Source organism: Bos indicus, chromosome 27, assembly GCF_029378745.1.
Source record: "Bos indicus isolate NIAB-ARS_2022 breed Sahiwal x Tharparkar chromosome 27, NIAB-ARS_B.indTharparkar_mat_pri_1.0, whole genome shotgun sequence".
Taxonomy (NCBI): domain Eukaryota; kingdom Metazoa; phylum Chordata; class Mammalia; order Artiodactyla; family Bovidae; genus Bos; species Bos indicus.
In genome coordinates this window covers 37370146-37388589 of record NC_091786.1, presented here as the reverse complement: position 1 = coordinate 37388589, position 18444 = coordinate 37370146, and the positions used below count along the sequence as shown (strand labels likewise).

The window sequence follows — 18444 nt, the reverse complement described above, 5'->3', positions numbered from 1 at the left end:
CCTCTTCTCTGAATGGGGGATTTTTAGAGAAAGAGACAATGATGCAGTGATTCATTTGTCTTAAACCTGTCAAGCTGGGGTAATGGTGTCCCTCTTGCCCAGTTTTATGACTCTGAGGGTGGTAGAGTGGCACCCTGACCAATATGGCAGTGGTTTAAGCATGAGTGTAGACAGAACGACCCAGGGCTCCTTATACAGTGACAGTCACAGATGCCTCCACCTAATCAAGAAATTAGAGCTCTTTAGAGCCACAGCTGGAGGGGCAGCTGTATTTTAAGTTCTCCTCAGGTGATCCTGGTACCCATCATTGGAAGAACAAGCCCTGTATTTTATAGATGAGAGAATCAGGGCAAAGTTAAATGGCTTGCCTACAGCTGGCTCAGTGGTTTCAAGATTTTATCACCAGATAGTGTGCAATTTCAGAGTTTTACGGCTGGAAGAAATTTTCCAGGGCATCAATTCTGTAACTCACTTTATGGCTGCATATAAATCACACTTGTTCATACCATTTCCAAGTCAGATATGAACACAGAGAAATAATGTTTTCTCAAAGCCCGTCTTCTGTCCTGGCCAAGGTAAAGATCAAAATGTCAGTCACCAAAATTTCCTTATAATTTTAATGGATACTTTTTGTTAATTTCAGGAACAGCAAGTTATTTGCAGTATTTTTTATTATGTAACCTGTGACGCCCTATAACATTTTTTTGGAAACTAGAGAATATTTAAAACTGAAGTGAAAGATTGAAAATTTTTGAGTTACTTATTGTTCAGTCTTAGCAAGAATTTTCACTACTTTATTAGAGTTTCTTCTGTTTTGGAAATTTGGTTGATTTTTAACTGTTTTTTTTTGTTTGTTTGTTTGTTTTGTTTTCTTTTCAGGGCATCCTACCTTGGAAACAGCACAGTTTGGCTTCCACGTCTTCTGTGGGCTTAGAGAATCCTTTTTTCACCATGTCATCAGTAGGGACAGAGAACCAGGTTGGTTCCTTCAAGACGTGTCCCAGTGCCTTGGAATAGCAGCTGTTCCCAGAAGTGAATGATCATGGCAGGTGGCTGTGCATAGACTGTAGGGCCAAGTGACCGATATAACATTCATGGAAGAATGGTTTAAAACACTGAAGAAAAGGCAAATTTCAAGAAGCAACCCAAAGCCGTTTAGGATTTTGAGCAGCTGAAAGAAGACAGCTCTGCAAATACGAAGTGCACGACTCGTGTGTCTTACGAGGTCTCTGTTGGCCCGTTGCTTGAGTGTGTGATGTCTGAGTTGTTTTTCCTCTACTGCTAAAGCTGGTAATCTGCTTACAGTCAGAGTTTCCTTCTGTGTGGACAGAAAAGTAGTCAATATAATAGGGGAAGTGGGATCTTGTGTTGGATGCTGGCCCCAGACGTTGACTTTCACCAAAGGATTCCTCAAAGTGCTGGATATCGAGGAATTGCTTCTGCTCAGTGATTGTTCAGAGCTCTGTGACTTCAGGGTCATTTCCTTTATCTTCCTCCAGCCTCTGTGTGTGCCTGCTTTTTTCTTGCACAGATTTTTGGAAAAATCCGATGACTGTATTTTTTCAGCTTAAAAATAAGAATTATATGAATCATAGCTTCACGAACAGCCTTTCCTAGGATCAAAAGTAGAGTAATTGTCATTCTTTTTCAGAATGCCTCTTTTTTTTTTTTTTTTTTTTACTGTTTTTATGTTCTTATTCGGTGTTTTGTTTTCTTCCTCTGTTTTCTAGAGGGAAATGAAGCATGATCACGATGTTCTGTTAGTTATGTAGGAGCCCAGATGTAGAATTTACAGGAAATTTACATCTTTCCCCATTATTGTTCTAACCTTGTTTTAAGCTTCCATCGGACTTCTTTTTAGTAGTATTGATGTAAAGGCCATGTTCTTACTCTGCCCTTTCTTTTTTAGGGCGATAGTAAGAAGCAGGGATTTCTCCAAACACTGATAAGCCCAAAAAGAGAAAAAATGAGAGAGGAAGCTTTTGTGATTAACAAATGAAGCAGTTGATCATTAAGGTCATTGATGTGTGTGTACACATGGTCAGCGTGAAAGTCAGTGTGGGTTAGAGCTAAAATGGTTAACAGACATGAGTGAATTGTACTGTTTTCAGCTCTTCTAACTTTTGCCAAGTCAGTTGACCTCATCAATACTTTTTCTCCTCTGGAGACTGTGGAAACCATTGTTCTTAATCAAGTTTTACCGAACAGAGAAACAGAAACAAAACAGGTTTTAAAATTTAATAAAGCGAAATTCCTGAAACCATTTGTCTTTTTTTTTTTTTTTCAATATTTCCTTTCACAGAGGCTTCCTTTACCTCACTCCTTCTTTTGCCCTTCTGCCCTACCTAGTTGTCGCCCGGTCTCACTTGAGCATTTATTTCTCATCTGTCCAGAATTTCTCGTTTGGTGTCTTTCCTTCCTGCCTTTTTCTATGACTCAGCCTCCCGTCGAGAATGCTTTCTGTTCTCTTTACCCTCGGTCTCCTTGGCCGTACCCCTTCCTGGCCAGCCCCTCCGGTCTTTTCTGGTTATCTCTTGCTGGTCCCTGCTGCCCTCCTAGCCCCGCTCGTTTCTGCCACCCTCCCTTGAGTGATGACTTCTCCTGTACCCCATTGTCTCCTGTCTGTAGAGCTCCCTGGTCTGCCATGGTTTCATCGAGCTCTGATTCCTGCTCGGCACACTGCATTTGTGGTGTTTTCTTCCTATCCCTTTTGTGTATTTGCTCCATGAGCCTTTTTCTATTTTCCTTGTCCCTGGGTGGCAGGCATCACTAGATGAATTTGTTGTCTGTATTTGCATGGAGCCCACGTCCTTGCTGTGTATTTCCTGGGTAGCCAGGATGAATCAGTTATTATTAACTTTTCTTGGAACATTGAGCTTCCTGTGTTTTCTGCTTCTAAGAATTAGATTGGTATTCTAGAAGACTAAGCTTACTCCAAAGAGAGGGTAATCATCCGATGCTGGCATTTTTAACTTTTTATTCAAGAGTTCTTGCCATTTCAATTCACTGCCTTGCCTGGAAAGAGTAAAGACGGACATGCAAAGCAGGTTTGGGGGTAGGGGTGGGTGGAAAATGAGAAGAGAAAGGTAAATACCACAAAAGGACACATAGTTTCTAGAACTAGAAGGAAAACTAAAACCACAAACCACAGACACTTAAGATTTATTAGGTAAAAGGTCCCCTTAAAGAATAAAAACTATCTAATTCTGAACTGTTAATACAAGGTCATCTGTTTTTTTAATACTTTCAAGTTCTAAGATGTGAATAACAAAACAAACTTAATCTTGTAAATATTTTATTTTGAGAGACTTGATGTCTCCTTAAGTATTAACCCGTGTCATTTTGTAACAGTCTCAAACTGTCATTAATAACCAACCCTGTTAGCTTCTTGCCTTGGAAAGCATATAAATTGTATACTTTTGCCCCTTTGGACTCTGGAGTCCTGATGAAAAGGTAGCTTTTTAGCAAAATATTGTGCTGTTGATGATTTACCTTGTCATCTTTTTCCTTCATTCTTGCATGTGTTATGAGGGTGGTGCTGTGTGTATAAACTACTGGAAGTAGACTAATGTGAGTACAGATGCCGCTTTATTAAACGTGAAACAGGAGAACCCTGTAAAGCACACAGTGTCAGCTGCGCAGTCGTCTCTGACTTTGCGATCACCTGAACTGTAGCCCGCCAGGCTCCTCTGTCCATGGAATTCTCCAGGCAAGAATGCTGAAGTGAGTGGCCTTTCCCTTCTCTAGGGGACCTCCCCGACCCAGGGATTGAATCTGGGTCTCCTACATTGCAGGCAAATTCTTTACTGTCCAAGCCACCAGTGAAGCCCATAAAATGTAGTGTCTAAATACTCCTCTTAAGAGCCACCCAACAAATGGAAGCTGATCATACTGAATCTTCTTTCTGCCAGGGCCTGCCTTCATTCTGATGGTGGTTGTCAGGTATCTTGGAGCCGATTCTGTCATATTCACCACTTGTGAGCAGTTAGTAAAAGCAACATCAGAACCACCGTTAGGTAATAACAGGAAATGTGTGCAGACATGCCGAGTGCAGCACTGTGGTCTGAGGTTCCAGAGATGGGCAAGGTGTGGGCTCTTCTCTCCAGAAGCTCATCACTGAGTAGGGAATTGTTGACGAGCGAACGCTACAACACAGTGGGGCAAATGCAAAAACATGTTTACATAAGCAGCTGCTATCACAGGAAGAGATTAATTGAGAGAGTCAAAGTATAAGTCAGAAACTTCAGAATGTCAGATGCAGTGTGTAGATAATGGGTGTGCGTGTTGTGATTATGAAGTCATGGGTGGTCCGTCCCTTATTACCTGTGTGAATCGGACAGCTTCCTTAAAGCTCTCAGACGCAGTGTCTCCACTTACAAATAGTGAAAATCGTCTAGTAATCTTGCATGGGTTAAAGGAGGTGATATGTATAAGGGGCCATATGGTTCCTTACGGGCTTCCCAGGTGGCTCTAGAGGATGGTCCCTTACTCATATTATTGTTTAAAATTTGGTGAACACCCGGTAAAGAACATGGGAGAGGAATGTACTCTTACAGCGTAGATAATGTTGCCCAAAACAGTTGGAATTCCCATTTCACGTATGCTTTTATAGTTTTTAGGAAAATTTGCCTTACTCAAAACCTTATAGTCAATCTCTCTCTTTTTTTTAAACCAGTTTATTTCCCTTAGTCCACCTGCCAGACGTAGTTCTCAATGACAGTTATTTCTTCCCATAAGTCACATCCATTCTCAAATTTAAAATTTGCTCACTTAAGCGTATGTAATAAAACTATGCCATTAGCTTTTAAAGTGTTTAGCTAGAGTGACATCACTGGGATGGGTTCTCATAACAACTGCTTTCAGAAAAGTTGGAGGAAGACTTACTGGATACAGACGCTTTGGAATGTGTTATAAAGTCAGTCTTTGTGTAGTTATAATCTCAATGCCTGAATTTTATGTGAACCTGAATTTAGTTCCTGGATTATATCTACATTTTTGTTCTTTCAAAAGGTGTTTGCAGTAACTTCTGTCAACAGAACCAAACTGCACAGTCTGCATTTTCTAGTGTAGTAGAAAAAAATTGACAGGCTTCCCTGGTGGCTCAGTGGTAAAGAATCCACCTGCCAATGAAGGAGACATGGGTTCGATCTCTGGATTGGGATGATCCCCTGAAGAAGGAAATGGCAACGTACTGCAGTTTTCTTGCCTGGGAGATTCTGTGGACAGAGGACCCTGGCAGGCTACAGAGCACAGTGTAGTGAAAGAGTCGGACACGACTTAGCGCCTGAACAATGACAAGGAAAATTTGGCACAGTGATTTGATATTATTTTGCTTATGGTTGGATTCATTTCTTCCTAAATTATCAGGTCTTAAAATACGGGTCTGTCTTAGACCATATGATAAATCAGGCTGGGTTAAGTTTTAACTGGAGACAAATGATTCTTCTGATCTGGGTTGTTTAGCTTTGTTACAAAAGTCCACTAATATCATGATTAGATTTGTCTATTCTCTTGTGATTTTGTGTATTATAAGGCTTATATTTGGGATAATTTTTAATTATCAGTATTGAGATGGAAGTACCAGCCCTGAATTTTGATCAAAATATATGTCTTGGCTAAAGCATCTTCAGTAAAGTTCATTGTTTGCAGTCAGGGGATTTAAATCAGTTTGGTTTGTGTTTTATGGCTGGTGTTAATTTGTTTTGACATTCCGTTCACAGATAGGGAAACTGTATTTCCATAGCAAGGGAGACTTGGTACATTACTATTCCAAAGTTTAGTTTTAAGCTGGCTATGATTAGACAAGTGGCTTTCACTTGGTATTCTCAGCAGCAGTCCTGTGGGCACGTTAATGTGTCTAATTGCCCTAATGAATGTCTAGTTAGCAGAGGCTTTGGGACCTCGCAGCAGATGGTGTGGCGTGGGCTGAGGTGCCGATCTTGTCTCTGAGTGCTCTCTGTTACAGTCTTTGAGAAATGAAATTTTTTCTGATAGTGTTTTTTTTTCCTTGAAATTTTTTAATATTATTATTATTATTGGTAACAATAACAATTGCCCTTATGGAGCCTCAGTAGGGTCAGGCTCTTGACATACATTGAACTCTTTGCTACCACTCAGATAATTTCTAATAAAATTTGAGGTGATAAAGTGTATTTATGTAGTATATAAATACATGTTTATATTGATAAATAAGCAAGTAAATGCTAGGTCAATTCTGCAGATCCGTAGGCTTGTTGTGTTACACTTTCCCCACTGTTAAAACGAGGGCAGAGGAGGTGATTGACCCGCCCAAGGTCACACGGACAGTAAATGGTGAAACTAGGATTACATTCCAGGTCTGATTAAATTCCACACTTTCCGTCACTTTTAAAATGTTTGCCTTTCTAAAATGTACTGCCTTTTAAAATGTTTCCTCTTGAAAAAGTTAAAGTTCAGCTGTTTTATAAGTGCATGTTATTTTGAACTAAGATGGACTCTATATAAATTCTATGTGAGACGCCTGATTTTTCCCCCAAATAAAGCGATAGTGTTCCTGAGGATGGAGGTTAATGAGGCTCAATGTTAAACGTATACAGTGCTCAGTGTCGAAACAAAGCCAACTGTTATAGAAAAGTACAAAGGAGGTGGTGAGAATCGCTAGGTCGGTGATTCGATGTATGGTCGGTCTTCCAGACTTTTTGGCATATAGATATGTATATGTGTATTTTTTAAGCAAAAATAGTTTTATAACGTGCTATTTAGTAACTCGTCTTTCATTTATTATATATTGGCCACCATTCCGCAGCATCATGAGTTGATATATCTTCATTGTCCTTTTTCATTTTCTTAAAACGAATCTTTTTATTTTAGAACAGTTTGGGGTTTGTAGACTGTTGCAAAGCTAGTACAGAGAGTTCCCCATTTCCCCCGTCATCAACATCTTACCTTGCTGTGGGGTGTTTGTCAGAACTAATGAGCCAATATCGGTACGTCGTTATTAGCCAAGTCCAGCTTCCTCAGACTTCCTTATTTTTATCTCTTGTCTTTTTCTGTTCCAGGACCCTGACCAGGACTTCATGCTTCAGTCCTCACGTCTCCTCAGGCTCTTCTTGCCTGGGACAGTCTCCTAGACGTCTCTTGGTTTTTATAACTTGGACAGTCTGGGGGGGCACACTGGTCAGATTTTGTCACGCGCCCCTCAGCTGGGATCTGTCTGGCGTTTTCCTCCTGGTTCAGCTGGAGTTGTGTGTTTGGAGGAGAGAGACCCACGGGGGCAGAGCGTGGTTTTCATGGCATCGTTTCAAGGCTACCTCCTGTCTGCGTGACTTTAACCTTGAGGGGCTGAGGGGGTGCTTGTCAGCTTCTCCCGTGAACTTCCTCTTTGCCCCTGGTTTCCATCAGTGCTCTTGGGAAGAAGGCAGCCCCCACGTCAGGAGTGCAGGGTCCTGCTCCACCTCCTTGGGGCGGGGCAGGGGATCTCCCCACGGTGTTTGGAATCTTCCGCACAGGGCGTTTGTCTGCTCTCCCAGTTCTTCATTTATCCAGTCATTGGTTTATATCTATGCAGACTGATGGATATTTATCTTGGTGTTATAATCGGATACAATCGTATTGCTCTAATGGCTCCACCTGTGGCCAATCAGAAGACCTTTCAGTTGGTTCCTGTCTTCCTTGGCTATACCTTTTTTTTTTTTTTGATGTGGACCATTTTTAAAGTCTTTAATGAATTTGTTACAACATTGTTTCTGTTTTATGTTTTGTTTTCTGGTCATAAGGCATGTAGGGTCTTAGCTCCCTGACCAGAGATCGAACCTCATCCCCCTGCGTTGAAAGGTTTAGTCTTAACCAGGGGACCACCAGGGAAGCCCTGATACCCTGTTGTTGTGAGTTAATATCTTCATTTTTTCACATAGCTGCTCGGCATTCCATTGTACAAGAATACAATAATATATCTAATCCCTCTTTGGCATTCCATTGTACGAGTATACCATAATATATTTAATCCCTCTTTGATAATTTAGGTATCAGGTTTCTCACCATTGTAAACAATGCTGTGATGAGCAGTCTTCAAAAACTGTACTTATGAAAACGTTGTTCGGTCATCCTGGAGCGGTTGCTGTGTTAAAGGGCTCGCCAGTGTTAGGTTTCCAGTGTCCCTGACTTTCTCTTAAGGCTCTCTTAAGCAGATTTCTGAGGAGTGAGCATTTTCACCTGACCTGGGAAAACAGTGGTGTGTTTATCACTGTTGTCGCCACCCTTTTTGCTTTTTTTTTTTTCATGTGATCAGAGCTGGTGGTGCAGGTGGCACCAGAGGTCCCGAAAGCTGCTTTGAGAATTAATCTCCGTGTCTGTGTCGCCCCAGCCTTATCTGTCAGTTTGTGGCCAGTCTTGTTTAAAACTTCCATCCACTCCCCCCACCCCCACCACTGTATTATTTGCATGGATGGAGTGATGAAGGGCAGAAAGTTTCCTCTTGCTTTTTCTAAGCCAGACTGAAGCCAAGCCTAACTGCATTACTGTCTTTAAAACTATTTCATTGCAGACAAATACTCATCTTGCTCATCCTTGTGGTCATTGTATGCAGATTCCTGTCTTCTGCTAACCTCATTCAGATTATCTTGCCTGTCTTTTGACAAGATTGCAGACTTTCCCTTTTCTTCCGTGAATTGGCTTTGTTATAATCACCTTTGTTTTCCTATCTGTGGTATTTCTGAATTTTGGCTCACTTTTATCTCCTGTTTCATTCATCGAGCACCTTTTAAAGAAGCATCACCCTTCTTCTCATTTCTAAGTAGAAGTTAAAAGGAAAATTAAAAAAACCCCACAGTTTCGTATTCTTCTCTGGTCGAGTGCATCCAGTTATCCAGGGCTAATGTGTATCGTGGGTTTTAAATTCTTAGAAGACGCAGTTTCAACCCAGTGTGCTGTGAATGTGGGGAGCTTTACATCTGTAACATTTCACCTACTCTGCCTGTTTTACACTATCTTTTAAACCCTTCTTGATGCAGTAATGACTCTTCGTTTCCTTAAAATCCTCTTTGCTTTGAGATGGTCTTTTCTTAACTGTGATATCATTGCTGCGTGCCAGCTGTGTGACCTTAATTGTATTTCTTACCTTCTCTTTCTGTTTCCTCATCTGAAAGTGAGGCTTTTCAGCAGCAGACACCTCACTGGACCGAGTGTTGACTGGACGAGATCTGCTGTAGTGCCTGGCGTGTGATATTGCAGATATACTCTGTAAGTATTCCCGCCATCTTTTCTTCTCCAGCTATCTCACATACCTCCCATTACTTGTCTATGAACGTAAAACTGTTAGTTGCTCCATTGTGACCAACTCTTTGTGACCCCAGGTCTTACAGTGGGACTGTAGCCTGCCAGGCTCCTCTGTCCATGGATTCTCCAGGCAAGAATACTGGATCGGGTTGCCATTCCCTGCTCCAGGGGATCTTCCCAACCCAAGGATCGAACATGGGTCTCCTGCACTGCAGGCAGATTCTTTACCATCTGAGCCACCTACCATTAATTAGATTAAGAAAAATGTTTATCATAAGTAAGCTTTATGTTTCCTTCAAATTCATTTTAAACTTTTTGTCTTGAAATGGTTATGGATTCACAGGAGGTTGTAAAAATACAGAGAGGTCCTGCGTATCCTTCACCCAGTTTCCCACAAACGCAGCTAGAACAAGAGCAAAGACAGAAGTCAGACCTTGGTACAACCCGCAGCGCTGACTTGGATGTCTCCAGTTTTACAGGCATGCGTTTGCGTGTGTGTAGTTCTGTACCTGGTACAACCGACAGAGCTGACTCTGTTGTCTCCAGTTTTACACACATGCATTTGTGTGTGTAGGTAGTTCTGTGTAGTTCCATCACGTGTGAAACTGAAATTCGCTCAGTCATGTCTGACTCTTTGTAATCTCATGGACTATACAGTCCATGGACTTCTCCAGGCCAGAATACTGGAGTGGGTAGCCTTTCCTTTCTCCAGGAGATCTTCCCAACCCAGGGATCGAACTCAGGTCTCCCACATTGTGGGTGGATTCTTTACCAGCTGAGCCACCAGGGAAGCCCAAGAATACTGGAGTGGGTAGCCTGTCCCTTCTCCATCAGATCCATCACGTGTAGATTCGCATAACCCACCACCACAATCAGGACATAGAACTGACGCGTCAACCCAAGGCTTTCTGCTTGCTACTCCTTCATAACTCTCCCTCTGCCCACCAGCCCTGGGTAACCACGAATCTCTTGTCCGGCTTTATAATTCTGTCATTTTGAGAATATTATATAAATGGAATTATGCAGCATGTGACCTTTTGAGATTAGCTTTTTAAAGTCCTCATAATGCCCCTGAGATGCCTTCTCGCAGTTTCTTCCGTTTTACTGCCTAGTACTGGTGCCTGGTATGGATGCACCACAGTCTAACCATTTGTCCTTTGGAAGCACATTCGGGTGGTTCGCTGTTCGGTGCTATTACAATAAAGCTGTCATGAGAAGCCATGTGCGGGTGTTTTGTGTGGACCTGAGTTTTCATTTCACACATGCTTAGGAATACAGTTCCTTGATCAGAACTCTTTGGATGGGCTATTGAAAGCGTCTTTGAAAATACATGCTAATACCATCCCTGGATGGAATACTGGAGTGGGTTGCCATTTCCTTCTCCATGGGATCTTCCCGAGCCAGGGATTGAACCCGGGTCTCCCGCATTGCAGGCAGACACTTTAACCTCTGAGCCACCAGGGAAGCCCAATACCATCCACACATATATAAAGGCAATTAAAGTAATATATGTTGTCATTGTCCTTTGTTTTAAACTATCTGTATAAATTGTGGCATGCGTCCAAAGTATAGAATCCTGTCTTCTTTTTACTGTACTGTAATATGTACTAAATAAATATTTCATTTGGCTAATGAATCCCCTTTCATATTTTATTTACATGTTTTCTCAGGTATATTATTGTTCTCAGATTCTAAATTTGACTGGGAGAGATGTTTCATATAATGGTTTCTCTGGTTTTCAATTTTCTGTGATGTGGTAGAGATGAATTTTTAAAAACACCTCTAGATTAGCGCAAAAAATCAGCAAGTCCATCATCAATTAATGTCTGACAACATTTCAGATAATCGGTAGGTCTGTGCTGATGGTTTTTGCTTTCCAACATCATGTTTGAGGTCCTAAGATGTTTCATAAAAGCATTGCCTCCAAGGTTTATAATAAATGATGAGTCATTATTTAGATGAAGCTGCAAATACTCTTTCGATATGTGAAGGGCTTCTACTGATGATAGCCATGGATTTAAATAACTTTATTAACACATTTGGTATATTGTCACCCTGCTTATTTAACTTATGTGCAGAGTACATCATGAGAAACGCTGGGCTGGAAGAAGCACAAGCTGGAGTCAAGATTGCCGGGAGAAATATCAATAACCTCAGATATGCAGACAACACCACCCTTATGGCAGAAAGTGAAGAGGAACTAAAAAGCCTCTTGATGAAAGTGAAAGAGGAGAGTGAAAAAGTTGGCTTAAAGCTCAACATTCAGAAAACGAAGATCATGGCATCTGGTCCCATCACTTCATGGGAAATCGATGGGGAAACAGTGGAAAGTGTCAGACTTTATTTGGGGGGGCTCCAAAATCACTGCAGATGGTGATTACAGCCATGAAATTAAAAGACGCTTACTCCTTGGAAGGAAAGTTATGACCAACCTAGATAGCATATTTAAAAGCAGAGACATTACTTTGCTAACAAAGGTCCGTCTAGTCAAGGCTATGGTTATTCCAGTAATCATGTATGGATGTGAGAGTTTGACCCAGGAGATCAGTCCTTGGTGTTCATTGGAGGGACTGATGTTGAAGCTGAAACTCCAGTACTTTGGCCGCCTCACGCGAAGAGAAGTTGGTGATGGACAGGGTGGCCTGGTGTGCTGCGATTCATGGGTCGCAAAGAGTTGGACACGACTGAGCGACTGAACTGAATAATTTGGGCATCAGAAGTCCACATAAGGATGATATGAATTATAGACATTGGACAGGGTCAACTGATTTGATCATTTTTGGCTTTTCCAAATACGACTATCTTCTAGCCTTAAAGTAACTAATAAAAAGTTCTTTGTAAAAAAAAGTGGAAGAAAGGAAAGAGAATGAAATGTAGAAAGCAGTGATTCTTAACTCTGTTCGAATTATCTCATTAGCTTTAAGAATGAAACAAGTACCTACAACCAGGCCAATTAAATTAGAATCATTGAAAGTGCTGCCCAGGCACTGGTATTTTTAAAAAACGCTTCCAGGTAATTCTGATGTTTAGCCAAGGTTGAGAACCCCTGAGCCAACAGACAACAGTGTCTCTGCTCTTGTGTCTTCGCTTTAGAAGGGGCTAGTGTTTGTGCTTCATGCATGCATCTCCCACATATTAGACTCGTGGATTCTGCATTCCTTTTATGTCTCTGCCAAGATGGATGTTTTCCTAAGGGGGAAAAAAATCACACCTGTGGACTGTGGACACATTTAATCTACACAACACAGCTTTCATAAGTATAACAGAAGAATGTCTGTGATGGTGAATCAAGTACCCAAAACAGTGAGAAACTCAGCATCACTGAAAAGTCAAAAGGAAGTTAGATTTGGTCCAAGGCATCCCGTGGGTGGAGACCTTTTGGGGACGTGAGAATAGGTTTAGAAAACCTGCCTGAAGTGTTGGGGTGAGAGAGCTGAGTCTATTTATAGATCCTGTTGTCAACTTTATTCGTTTCTTTTCTTTTAGAAATGTATTGCTTTGCAGAATCAGTATTTGCTTGTAACAAGCGAAAGTATGCAGGGATGAACAACAACAAAATCCATTCCTCCCCACCATGTTCACAGATGCGAATTCTCTTACACCTTTTGCTATATTAAAAAAAAGTATGTTTAATGACATAAGATTTGTTAGGGCTTTTTTGTTTTTGTTTTTGTTTTTTTTTTTTGCTTTTCAAATAGGATTATCAGTTCAGTTCAGTTGCTCAGTCGTGTCCGACTCTTTGCGACCCCATGAATCACAGCACGCCAGGCCTCCCTGTCCATCACCAACTCCCAGAGTTCACTCAAACTCATGTCCATCGAGTCAGTGATGCCATCCAGCCATCTCATCCTCTGTCATCCCCTTCTCCTCTTGCCCTCAATCCCTCCCAGCATCAGAGTCTTTTCCAATGAGTCAACTCTTCGCATGAGGTGGCCAAAGTATTGGCGTTTCAGCTTTAGCATCAGTCCTTCCAATGAACACCCAGGACTGATCTCCTTTAGGATGGACTGGTTGGATCTCCTTGCAGTCCAAGGGACTCTCAAGAGTCTTCTCCAACACCACAGTTCAAAAGCATCCATTTATCGTCTCTCAGCTTTCTTCACAGTCCAACTCTCACATCCATACATGACCACTGGAAAAACCATAGCCTTGACTAAATGGACCTTTGTTTGCAAAGTAAGGTCTCTGCTTTTGAATATGCTATCTAGGTTGGTCAAAACTTCCCTTCCAAGGAGTCAGTGTCTTTTAATTTCATGGCTGCAATCACCATCTGCAGTGATTTTGGAGCCCCGTAAAATAAAGTCTGACACTTTCCACTGTTTCCCCATCGATTTCCCATGAAGTGATGGGACCAGATGCCATGATCTTCGTTTTCTGAATGTTGAGCTTTAAGCCAACTTTTTCACTCTCCTCTTTCACTTTCATCAAGAGGCTTTTTAGTTCCTCTTCACTTTCTGCCATCCTTAAGGTGGTGTCATCTGCATATCTGAGGTTATTGATATTTCTCCCGGCAATATTGATTCCAGCTTGTGCTTCTTCCAGCCCAGTGTTTCTCGTGATGTACTCTGCACATAAGTTAAATAAGCAGGGTGACAATATACAGCCTTGACGAACTCCTTTTCCTATTTGGAACCATACTCGATACATTATTCTAAAGCTTTCTTTCCCTCCATAATAGATTGTGGCTATTTCTCCAGATCAATAGATCTAACTCTTGTTTTCAAAAAATTAATGACATTTTAAACATATATAATTTATTCAGCCGTTTCCCTGTGGATGGATATTCAAGATGGCCCCTCCTTTTTTCCACTGTAAACAGTGTTGCAACACGTATCTTTGTTTGTATAACTTTTGTGTCTAAAGTATTCTTATAACCTGTGGTTTGGTTTTCCTCAGACTTCTTAGTTTCTGTATATCTTCTCTGATAGAATTAGTGAATTAAGGTCAGTTGATTCAAAAGCAGAGACATTACTTTGCCAACAAAGGTCCGTCTAGTCAAGACTATGGTTTTTCCTGTGGTCATGTATGGATGTGAGAGTTGGACTGTGAAGAAGGCTGAGCGCCCAAGAGTTGATGCTTTTGAACTGTGGTGTTGGAGAAGACTCTCAAGAGTCCCTTGGACTGCAAGGAGATCCAACCAGTCCATTCTGAAGGAGATCAGCCCTGGGATTTCTTTGGAAGGAATGATGCTAAAGCTGAAACTCCAGTACTTTGGCCACCTCATGGGAAGAGTTGACTCATTGGAAAAGACTCTGATGCTGGGAGGGATTGGGGGCAGGAGGAGAAGGGGACGACAGAGGATGAGATGGGTGGATGGTATCAGTGACTCAATGGACGTGAGTCTGAGTGAACTCTGGGAGTTGGTGATGGACAGGGAGGCCTGGCGTGCTGCAATTCGTGGGGTCGCAGAGAGTTGGACACGACTGAGTGACTGAACTGAACTGAACTGAATTCCAATTAATTGGCTTCTTCAGGGCGTTGTTGGGCATTAGATAATCAGTTATTTTAGAAATGGCACTGAATGGATGCTAATGATCATAGGTATTTTTCATAGCTTCTAGAATTCCTAAGGTTTTACCTCAACAGGCCAATGGATGGGCTTCATGGAGGTCCTGGAACCATCTGATGTTGATTGCAAAACTGTGTACATGTGACATCACTTTGCCGACAGTGGTCTGTCTGGTCAAAGCTATGGCTTTTCTAGCAGTTGATTACGGATGTGAGAGTTGGACCATAAAGAAGCTGAGCGCCAAAGAACTGCTGCTTTGAACTGTGGTGCTGGAGAAGACTCCTGAGAGTCCCTTGGACTGTAAGGACATCCAACCAGTCCGTTCTAAAGGTGATCAGTCCTGGGTGTCTTTGGAAGGACTGATGCTGAAGCTGAAACTCCAGTACTTTGGTCTCCTGATGCGAAGAGCCGACACACTGGGAAAGACCCTGATGCTGGGAAAGATTGAAGGCAGGAGAAGGGGACAACAGAGGACAAGATGGTTGAGTGGCATCACCTACTAGATGGACATGAGTTTGAGCAAGCTCCAGGAGATAGGAAAGGACAGGGAAGCCTGGCGTGCTGCAGTCCATGGGGTTGCAAAGAGTCTGACCCAACTGAGTGGCTGAACAACAAATCCTTGTGATGGCTTTCATCAGATTTTCAGCAAAGCTGTTCCCTCAAGAAAGGCTGAAAACGGATAAAATCAGATGGTAGTTCTGAGCCTCAAGATTCTATAAAGGGATCTTTGGGACCACAGGGAACTTTTGAGTTTCCATTGATAGCAGATTTAAATCACAGTGTCCTCTTTCTGTAAAGACTGGATTGAGAGAAGTTTACCTAACTTTCCAGATGACATCAACCTAGGATAGATGACTAATGCCATACAGAGCAGACTCGATTCAGAGTCATCTGGATAGCTTGTGGCAGCGTTCTAAATAAAATCAGCAAGAGGAAGCATCTGCAGGAGTCGAGCATTGGCTCACACGCACCTGAGATCAGCTAGATTTATCTGACCACAGGCTTCTGCAAGCCTCTCTGTCATGCAGCTGCTAAAAACAGATCCTAGACCACACCTGGTGGTTGTGTTGACGCCTGTGACCCACGCTTCGGTGAGACACTAGCAGAGCGGGGAGACAGTGATGGGCTGAGAAGTGGAGTCATTGAGGATCCCCCCGTGGTCGGGGGGGAGTTTATTATTGGAGCAGAGGGAGAGGGTGTGAGAGAGCAGCATGGATCAAGGACTGCCAGGACCAGAAGGTGGTTTGCAGAGCTTGTGCTGTGGATCTCAGGTGCTCGGTAAATATTTGATGAATGGACATTACAAGGCAAAGGATTTTGACTCGATCTGAGCTCTAGTGAGGGCTTCCCTGGTGGCTCAACTGGTTAAGAATCTGCCTGGAATGCGGGAGACTTGGGTTCAATGCCTAGGTTGGGAAGATTCCCCTGGAGGAGGGCATGGCAACCCACTCCAGTATTCTTGCCTGGAGAATCCCAGTGGACAGAGGAGCCTGGTGGGCTACAGCCCATGGGGTTTCAAAGAGTCGGACATGACTGAGCGACTAAGCACAGCACGAAGCACAAGCACCTAGTGAGAGGCCTCCAGGGATGGGGTGGGGCCCTGGAAAGTCACGACTTCAAGCCTAGTGATGGGCGACCAGGACCGGGGCTTTGGAAGGAATCTTGCTGTGAGTGAGAGGTTGTGCTGTAGGACTTCAGTACTCTTCATTGGATCATCGTATTTCTTCTCTCGGGTACCTGAACAGGAGAAAATCCTAGGATAATGTTGCAGGCTCTTGTAAAGTACTTTTTTGATGCTTTTAACTCAAAGGCTATGTGACTGCCAGTACAGGTATTTTTAAAGGTGCCGAAATGTTGAACTGTAACAGGTTTTTATCTGAAACGTGCAGTGCATAAATTATTCCACTGTTAAACCTGAAGTAACTAGTCTAGACTTGTAGTGTATGGTTTAAGAGTTTATTTTTGTTTCTTTAGAGAGGAGAAAAGCCACATTCTTTTCATGCTACAAAAAGAGTAAAAAAGGAAATTTCACCACTTCCTGGCTTCGTCGTGGCCTCCAGGAACACAGGACACTTATCTGCATTGGGCTAATTGTTCTGAATCCTGACTCGGATGATAATCGCTCTGTGCGGAATTTGTGTCATGCTTGTTGTCTACACAGGCCTGCGTCTGAGTCTGCACGCTGCCCTGCGGAAGTGTAGCTCTGATACTTCACCTGGCTGAGACGCAGATATCTCTTATGGTCGCTCAAACAATTTAAACAGTGTCAGAATCCTTTAGCTGGTGGAAATAGATATTGTCAAGTTTTTTTATATAAAGTTATGAAAGAAAAAAAAAAAAAAAAAACCCTGTATCTCACACTAGTGGTTTTAGAGCAGAGTGGGAGCTGCTGCCACTTAGGACCATGGTTCCCACTCCTTTATCTGGTGCCAGAGATGTTAGGTTAGGGGGTGGGCCGTGCCACCTGCTGGCTTGGCAACCCTGCTCTCCCAAGTCTTGTTTGCTCACTTGCAGAGACAGGTAAGGATAGCACTTACACCTGCAGAGCGGAGCACGTGCTGGGGCCTAGCACGTGTTTAGGGAGCTCCCTATTCTATGGCTGTGTCTTCCACCGTACCCGCCTTGAGCTCCTTTCTTTCTTTTTTTTCCTGATTCAGCAGATAATGTCATTGATACATTTTGTACCATCTTGAACGTAGCATATCTAAAGGTAGTGTGTATATTCCATCCCCTGCCCCTTCCTCCTCTTCTACTGAACCTACTTCTGCTCTGTCCTCCTGTCTCCTCTATTTTAATGAATGAGGCCCACTCACCAGGCATGCTGGGGGCTCTGGAGGCTTACTCTCTGGGATTGAATTCCCACTCCACCACTTCACACTGCCTGACCTTGGACAGGCTCCTTAATATCTCTCAGTCTCAGCTTCTTCAGTGATGAATAAGATGGCAATTCATCTTCTAGAACTGGGAAGACTCACTGAGATGAATACACGTTACCGCTTAGTGTCGTTCCTGACATTTAAGTAAGTTGATCACTTACAACTCTCAAGCTGGAAGTGGGGGCATCAGCCTGAATCCCTCTTCCTTCCCTTCACCTGGGAATCATCAGTGCTGTTGATTCTACCTCAAGTCTCTCTCCTCTTGCTGCTGCTGCTAAGTCGCTTCAGTCGTGTCCGACTGTGTGACCCCATAGACGGCAGCCCACCAGGCTCCGCCATCCCTGGGATTCTCCAGGCAAGAACAGTGGAGTGGGTTGCCATTGCCTTCTCCAATGCATGAAAGTGAAAAGTGAAAGCAAAGTCTCAGTCGTGTCCAACTCCTATCGACCCCATGGACTGCAGCCCACCAGGCTTCTCCGTCCATGGGATTTTCCAGGCAAGAGTACTGGAGTGGGGTGCCATTGCCTTCTCCGCTTCCCTTTCTAGTCACCTTGTTTAGGGTCAGGATTTCTTCACTTGAATCCACTACTCAAAAGAGGTTCATAACCCCTCAAAATTATTTGTACATTTTTTGACATGTGTGCATTTTTCCTTAGGAAAAGGCTTTTAGCTTTTCTTTTTTTAAGGCTTTTAACTTTTACCACTCACTTTCACACAGGTTGGTGACCCAGAAAAGGTTAATACTAACTACTGGCGTAGACTCCTCTTTGTCTATATTCGGGAACCTGTAAATGGACATTCCTCCCC

General features: G+C 42.7%; 1 protein-coding gene across 3 annotated transcripts in view; it reads left to right on the top strand.

Moving 5' to 3' along the window:
- Positions 1–18444, top strand: part of SLC20A2 (solute carrier family 20 member 2) — a 115550-nt gene that overhangs the window by 5009 nt on the left and 92097 nt on the right. The window contains exon 2 of one of the 3 annotated variants that reach the window (XM_070781494.1): positions 9123–9216. The exons of 1 other annotated variant lie outside the window; for it this stretch is intronic. The gene's annotated coding sequence lies outside the window, so the exon portion shown is untranslated. Of the gene's footprint in view, positions 1–879; positions 1226–9122; positions 9217–18444 lie in introns of all 3 variants that reach the window. One more of the 3 variants, XM_070781492.1, reaches the window with a different exon arrangement.